Source organism: Nanorana parkeri, unplaced genomic scaffold (genome assembly GCF_000935625.1).
Source record: "Nanorana parkeri isolate BGI_ZX_2015 unplaced genomic scaffold, ASM93562v1 scaffold83, whole genome shotgun sequence".
NCBI classification, from domain to species: domain Eukaryota; kingdom Metazoa; phylum Chordata; class Amphibia; order Anura; family Dicroglossidae; genus Nanorana; species Nanorana parkeri.
The window spans coordinates 1,189,795-1,198,272 of record NW_017306351.1 but is presented as its reverse complement, the minus strand read 5'-3'; positions in this window follow the sequence as shown (position 1 = coordinate 1,198,272).

The window sequence follows — 8,478 nt, the reverse complement described above, 5'->3', positions numbered from 1 at the left end:
TCTCAGCCCCCGTGTATAAGACGCCCCTCTATTTTTAGGTAAACATTTTAATGAAAAAGTAGCGTCTTATATACGGAAAAATACGATATATGCACTTTGAATACAATGGGTAGCGCATAGTCACACCACTATGTAGTTCTCAATAATGGAGCACTGATGCCAATGAACAATACAGTGAATCCGGGGGGTATACTTCACTCTCTGCAGCCCACCACACTGCAAATTACTATAATGTAGCAGTGGCAGAATATAGCACTGAATAATTACTAGCTATGTACAGGTAGCATAAACTGTCTCTCCCTCACAAGGCTGACAGCTGGCCAGATTTCCCAGTCAGGAAAAGCATTATGGGGTTTGCTTTTGGTGCTTGGATGAACGTAGCAATATGTTCGCTGTTTGAGCGAACAGTGAACATGCAAAGTTAGCCATGAACATAACTCAGCGATGAACCTGAACCTCATCCCTAATGGGGAACAGGGACATCCATGGAAGGTATCTAAGATCATTCCTCCAAATCATAGCATTTCCATTCAACATAATAATAGATATTGCCATTCTTGCCGGATAAGTTTGATAGCCAGGAGCTCTCAGTCCCTGATGATGTAGTTTCTCTTAGCATCTGAAACCGTTTAGGAGAAAAATCCACAGGGTCAGGACTTGCTCTTAAGGGTTGAACCAATTTTCTGGCAAAGCCGTTTTTTGAGCACATGCTAAAATGCATATTTTAGCCATTGAAGATTATAAGGAAATTGAGGGTCTGTTCACATTGCAAGAGTAAAGGAGAGGGCTGGCTGCCCAGGGAATTCGTTTATTAGAGTCTATAGAAGGCGGAGCTATAGAAAGGAGATTCTCACAAGCTGACTAGAGTTCAGCTTTAAATGTTTATTCATTTGAAAGCCTATCAGCAAAGCAGAAATAGAATTCACAGAACAACTGGTTTAGTTGTACACAAAGTTACTTAAAGATCTGGAATAGGGCAGAATTTGTAGGTAATTTACAAAAATATCAAATGTAATAGGTTCAATAATAAATAATTAAAAACAATAAATATTAATAAATAGTTAAAACATGAGAAATGTTTTTATCATACAAAGATCAATCTAGTACTTCGCCTCCAATTATTTACTATCCATAGCCATCACTTATTAGCTGTCTATGTAACCAAATTAAATTATTATCACAGAATCATGTATTTGTAAAGTATGTGTTGAACTGAAGACCTCCCTCGATGCATTTCCCGTTTGTAACTTCAGCTTCCTCAGGAGAATTACTGAGGCTGTTCTACAGTAAATGTATAAAAACATGCTTAAGTACAGTACAGTACTTAAGTACAGTACGATCATCATTACAATAATTATATATCCAATATTCATACAAAACTACTGTGTATATGATTGTAAGCGCTGCCAAAGCATGACACCCGCGTGAGCGCAGGGATACATACAGGAAAGCCTCAGGCATACAGGCCTCACCCATCGTTGTATGTCATATACATTATATTAGTAACTTGTAGCAAAAAAACATCTAATATATAATTTGTAATGAATTCTAAATTACCTTATTATTGTGAGTAATCAGTTCCCTGATGCTTCCAAAGGTCCAATCATTCTAAAGTCTTGCATTTCAGTGGAAGCTGAAATATAATAAATGACCGTTTATATATTCTAAGCTATTTATTTTCATTCATGCTACTGTGTATATAGTTCTCATACCTTCCAGGGCATATCATATATTTCTCATACCTTCCGGGTTAAAAGCAGGAGGGAATAACTCATCTCCCCTCCACCACTGGGTATGCTACATAAGGTAGATGAACACCAAACAGTAAGATGATTAAGGCAGTGGTGCTGCAAAAGGTCAACATTGACCCATACAAGTGTCAAGCCTATAGGGATGGCAATAATAAAGTACTGATGCATTAACTTGGCATAACTCCATACTAAACTTATTTGTGACTTTGTATGTCTTACTATTTATAGGCAATGGTTACACTGCTCTGCAAATTTTGGGAAATTATAGACTTCTGGAATAAAATGTGTTAATTCTTACATATTTTGATTAGATGAATTAGAAAACAGGTGATAAAGATGCTGGTTGACTAAAGTTTTCAAGATATTTCACAATTAAGATGTATACACATGTGAGTATATTTGCCTACAAGGGAGGGAGGTGATGATCATGATGCCTTGTAACTTCTCGACAAAGTACGGTAGAACAATGAAAATGTTACCACATGGAAGTGTATAAATTTATCTTTACTTTGAGACTAAAGATTATTACCTAACGGAAATGTATTGTTCTTTTATTGCAAGGTACATTTGTCTTGGTCAGATCTACGCATCATACAGTTACATCTGGTGGCTTGTGAAAGTGTCATTGCCTAACATTTCCAAGGCACAGCTGCGTGATATTTCCCCTCCAATTTCCCCTCCCCGCCAAGATGCCTCGAAACTGTGTAAACAACGCAGATAACTTCTGCTACATTTGTGGCGAGGTTACATTTGCATCTGAAAAGTGCAGTATGAAGGCAGTGTTAAAAAAGGCATACCACCTATATTTTGGATGCAAAATAGGGGATCAGGACAAGTCATTGTTGTTGCATTACATGTGCAACTTATCTGCATCATTGGCTAAACAAGAAGAAAAAGTCCATGCCTTTCGCAGTCCCAGTGGTGTGGAGGGAACCCACCAATCATAGTATCGACTGCTTTTTTTGCATGGTTCCCCCAACTGCAAAAGGGATCTCAAGAAAGAAGAAGTGGTCCATGGAATATCCAAGCATTCCATCCACACTGCTTCCTGTACCCCATGGTGTGGACTTGACTATTCCTGATCCTACTCTCTAGACTCAGATGATTATAAAGACCATAGTCCTTAGCAGGATGCAGCTGATCCGGGACCATCGATGTCAGCGGACCCAAACTTTAGCCTTCCATATGCTCCTCCTGAACCACATCTAATTTTACAGAGTGAACTAAATGACCTGGTCAGGGAATTAGAATTTCCTAAGAGTAAGGCAGAGCTACTGGGCTCTAGATTACAACAGTGGAGCCTCTTGCAGAAGGATGTCATGATCTCCATTTTTCCATGATTGCCAAAAAGATCTGGTTCAGTATTTCTTAGTGGAAGGTGATTTGGTTTATTGCAATCATATTGATGGCTTAATGACAGCCCTTAACATTATCCACAATCCAGATAAATGGATATTGTTCATAGATTCATCTAAAACATGTCTAAAAGGTGTTTTATTGCACAATGGCAATGTTATCCCATCCGTTCCTGTCTGACATGCAGTCCACCTGAAAGAAACATATAAAAACATTTTGCAGAAAAGTTATGGAGCATAATCGCACATCCTCCTCGGAATTTTGAATTATTTTGATGCAATTTTGACCTGAAGCTGTATCTTTGAAACTGGAGCCAATTAATACTCAGGACTTAATTTTCCTTTATTAGTGACCCAATTGTGATAAAATTTAGCTACTTTCATTTCCGAGGCTTTCTCCTTGTAGACCAGTGTTATTCCTACAAAATCATATGCCTTTTTGCATATGTTGCCACCAAGAACATATCCTATAACCTCTTCATTCAACAGTACCTGTAACGGCCGCCGCCGTCAACAGCCAGCAAGGACGGAGGATGCGGCAGCCAGCCGCTCCTTCGTTGGGCCGATTGCGTTCCAAGGTGGAGCGCACGCTCATCACTTCCAGGTTTCGGGAACGCGTGCGTTCCACCGTGGAACGCGGAAGTGCGCCAATGCGTGCCTCAGCTCCTCCTTCCCTTCAGAGGACTATTTAAATGCCCACACGAGACAGCATGGCGTTCCAATATTGAGCCAGAACGCCTGCTGTCTCCTGGGACCCTCCAAAGCCTCCAGATTGTGCCCTCCAGCCTTCTCAACCGAACCGGACACCACCAAGGACCCCCAGCTACTCCCATTTTGCCATAACTTCAAAGCGCAAGTACTCTGAGTGCAGTTGCACACATTATCATCAGGACTGTCTTTGAATTATAACCTGCAAAGCTTAAACTAATACTGGGGAACTGTATCATTGCCAAATACTGTGTATAACCATCTAAGTCCTGCAAATTTGTTGTTCATTGACGATAACCACAGCTTCTCAATTAGCTTGCTTAGTTAACCCTCGCCACTCCACCTTATTATTTAAACTGAGGCTGTGATGCTAGGAACCCTAACTCTCTGTTAAAATTGAGAGTGAAACCAGGGTTCCATACCTGAGAAGCCTCCGCAGCTGCGATCCACGTTACCCCAGTCCATACAGGCGTGACAGAATATAGGAACCTCTAACATGGATCCAGCGGAGCTTGCAGAGCATCTTGTTGGCCTTTCCCAACGGGTCGACACTCTTACTGCCTCCATGCATGAGCTTCGGGTGGAGAACGAGGCTGTCCGCATCTGTGCCGTACAGAATGCGGGGCCACCCCGGGAGCATCCAGAGCCCAAGGTCTGCCCTCCGGAACCTTTCTCCGGGTGACAGGAAGGTCTACCGCCAGTTTGTTAGTTCCTGTCTCTTGATGTTTGAACTACGCCCACGCACCTACCATTCTGACAGGGTAAAAATACTCACCTTAATCTCATATCTAAAAGGTGAGCCCAGAGCATGGGCTGAGACTTACCTTGAAGAGGAGGGAGAGCTGTTGGGGTCCTTCAACTGTTTCCTGGATGCCATGTCTCTCCTCTATGAGGATCCCTGCCTATGGACCAGTCGAAGGTAGACTGCATCCGAACCTGGCCGGTCCCCCGTTCCAGGAAGGCCCTGCAGAGATTCCTTGGGTTTTCAAATTACTATCGAAAATTTATTAAAAAATTCTCAGAGATCGTGAAACCACTGACGAGTCTAACAAGCACAAAGATTCCCTTTGCCTGGTCTAAAGAGGCTCAACTGTAATTTGACGCCTTAAAGGAGAGATACATCTCGGCTCCAATCCTCCAGATGCCAAACCCCGACTGTTACTTCGTACTAGAAGTAGACGCCTCCCACTTCGCCTTAGGGGCAGTACTCTCCCAACGAGTGTCCCCATCAGAACCATTGCACCCTGTTGCTTTTTTTTCCAGGACTCTAACACCTGCTGAGAAAAATTACCCCATTGACGAAAAAAAACTGCTCGCCATCAGGGATGCTTTGGCGAACTAGAGGCACCTATTGGAGGGTTCCCTATACCCCATCACCATCCTCACTGATCATCGCAACCTGCAATACTTGAAGACCCGCAAGGTTCGTTGGAGTCTTTTCTTCGATCGATTCGACTTCCACATCACATACCGCCCAGGTCCACAGAATAAGAAGGCCGACTCCTTATCCCGCATGAACGAAGATGACAACGCTGAGATCCCTCCTATCTCCATCATTCCCTATAACCGCTTCATCGGCTCAACCACGTGTTTCAAACAACTACTCCTCCAGAGCATCTTGCAGGATCCATCCTCCCATCCCGCTGGTCTCCGTCAGGATTCCAAGGGCCTCTACCTCTACGATGATAAGATATACGTACCCTCTCCATTGCAAATCCTGGTGATTAAACAACACCATGACTGCCCCTTAGCGGGTCACCCCGGAGGTGCAAAGACCCTTGACCTAGTGAAGAGAAACTACTGGTGGCCTGGGATGGCTAAAACCATAAAAGACTACGTTGCCACCTGCAACATTCCAGAAGACCACCCTATGGCTTGCTTGCCTCCCTACCTATACCAAACAGACCATGGGAGGCCGTCTATATGGACTTCATAGTCGACCTCCCTAGGTCAGAAGGTGCCAACACTATCATGGTCACAGTTGACATGTTGACAAAAATGGCTCATTTCACCCCTCTGAAAAAACTACCGACGGCGAAAGAGACAGCACACGCCTTCGTGGCCTACGTCCTCAAGCTCCATGGTGTGCCCTCTCGGATCATCTCGGATCAGGGGAGCCAGTTCGTTTCCAGGTTTTGGAAAACCCTCTGTGAGGCTTTGCACATAGACCATCGCATGTCCACTGCCTATCACCCCCAAACTAACGGGCAAACGGAACGCGTTAATCAGTCACTTGAGCAGTATCTCCGATGCTACTGCACCCATCTCCAGGACGACTGGTCCTCCTTACTGCCTGAATTCGCGTACAACAACGCATCCAGTGCTTCTACCCAAGTCTCTCCGTTCTTTGCGAACTATGGATTCCACCCTAACACTTTGCCCGCTTCCTTCTTACCTAACAACGTCCCCGCGTTGGAAGACTACTTCTACTCTGAGTCAAACCGCAGGGATTCTCCGTTCCAACCTGGAAGCAGCACAGGAAAAACAAAAACGTTACTACGATTCCCACAGGACCGCCCCTCCCTCGTACATCGCGGGGGACATGGTGTGGCTTTCCACTCGAAACTTGCGACTGAAGATTCCCTCACGGAAGCTTGGCCGACAGTTCGTGGGTCCCTTCCCTATCGAGAAGGTGATCAATCCTAACGCTGATAGACTGAGACTACCCCCGGACTGGAAGATACACCCTTCCTTCCACGTTTCGCTCCTTAAACCCTTCACGCCCAGCCCGTTACCCGACAGGGGACCACTCCCGGCACAACCGGTCGAGGTGCAGGGGGAGGTCGAGTACGAGGTGGAGAAAATCCTCAACTCCAGGAAACGGAGTTCTGGTCTCCAATACTTGATACGATGGCGGGGGTATGGACCTCTAGACGACTCCTGGGAAGACTCCTCGGACATCCATGCTCCCCGTCTGATTAGGACTTTTCACCGTAGGTACCCTGACCGCCCATCTCATGACAGGAGCCCCGGAGGTGCTCCCTTGAGGGGGGTTCTGTTACGGCCGCCGCGTCAACAGCCAGCAATGACGGAGGATGCGGCAGCCAGCCGCTCCTTCGTTGGGCCGATTGCATTCCAAGGTGGAGCGCACGCTCATCACTTCCAGGTTTCGGGACCGCATGCGTTCCACCGTGGAACGCGGAAGTGCGCCAATGCGTGCCTTGGCTCCTCCTTCCCTTCAGAGGACTATTTAAATGCCCACACGAGACAGCATGGCGTTCCAATATTGAGCCAGAACGCCTGCTGTCTCCTGGGACCCTCCAAAGCCTCCAGATTGTGCCCTCCAGCCTTCTCAACCGAACCGGACACCACCAAGGACCCCCAGCTACTCCCATTTTGCCATAACTTCAAAGCGCAAGTACTCTGAGTGCAGTTGCACACATTATCATCAGGACTGTCTTTGAATTATAACCTGCAAAGCTTAAACTAATACTGGGGAACTGTATCATTGCCAAATACTGTGTATAACCATCTAAGTCCTGCAAATTTGTTGTTCATTGACGATAACCACAGCTTCTCAATTAGCTTGCTTAGTTAACCCTCGCCACTCCACCTTATTATTTAAACTGAGGCTGTGATGCTAGGAACCCTAACTCTCTGTTAAAATTGAGAGTGAAACCAGGGTTCCATACCTGAGAAGCCTCCGCAGCTGCGATCCACGTTACCCCAGTTCATACAGGCGTGACAGTACCAAAGCCAGTAATTTAATCTATATGGACAGATATATTTTATTGCATGTGTTTAATACTCAAACCTAATGTTAAATCCAATCACTCCATCTTATTAACAATTCTTAATACCCATCCCAAAACAGCAGGAGCGATTTTATACATATATTGCTATATATCCCCACTTACAGCCCTTTCACACAGGCATTCCAATCAGGTCTGCCAATCAGTTTTTCAGGTGGATCTGATCAGAAGTCCAGTGCTAGTCCATGGGCAGCTCGGACATACATCCCTTTATATCCGATTACCCCTGACTCAGGCCAGGTCTGGGAAACCAAATGGAACAGAGTTTTGGCAGACCTGATTGTGGAGGATCGGGGTAATCTGATGTAATTATGAATGAACAGACAAAGCAGAGGTGATTGTGGCTTGCATGTTCTCCTGTGTAGTGGTTCTTATGTGATACTGTATATTGGTATAGGATGGGCCATGGATTTAGAGAGCATTCGGCATATCAGGCAGAGTTCAAGCATGTGTTCACAAGTTGAACTGAGATAAATCTAGCCTTAGAGAATGGAATCATCAGTCTTTATAGCATAGCAGCTAATAAATATTACAATGGCCATACAGTAGTGAACAGCCAGCCACCTAGTTTTATGTCCAGAAACTGAAAATGATTAGATAAAGAAAAGCCACTGGTAAAAGCACAGAGGTTGAAGGTATTATTTATAAAATATATTACTGTAACATCACATTGCCTATCCACATGTCTGTCCACAGCTAGCAAGTATGTAGGACATGCCCACGTATGTATAAACACTCACAACAAAGACTAAAGCTATCAGGGAAGAACACATGCCCACATAAATGAAAACATCATTTAAGCTACTGGCTTTGTTCCTTTCTTTCTGAGTATCATTACAGTCCTCAAATCTTGCAAGGTTTCTTTCATGATTTACAATCTGCCACAAAATTCTGATCTCTTCTGTCAATCCC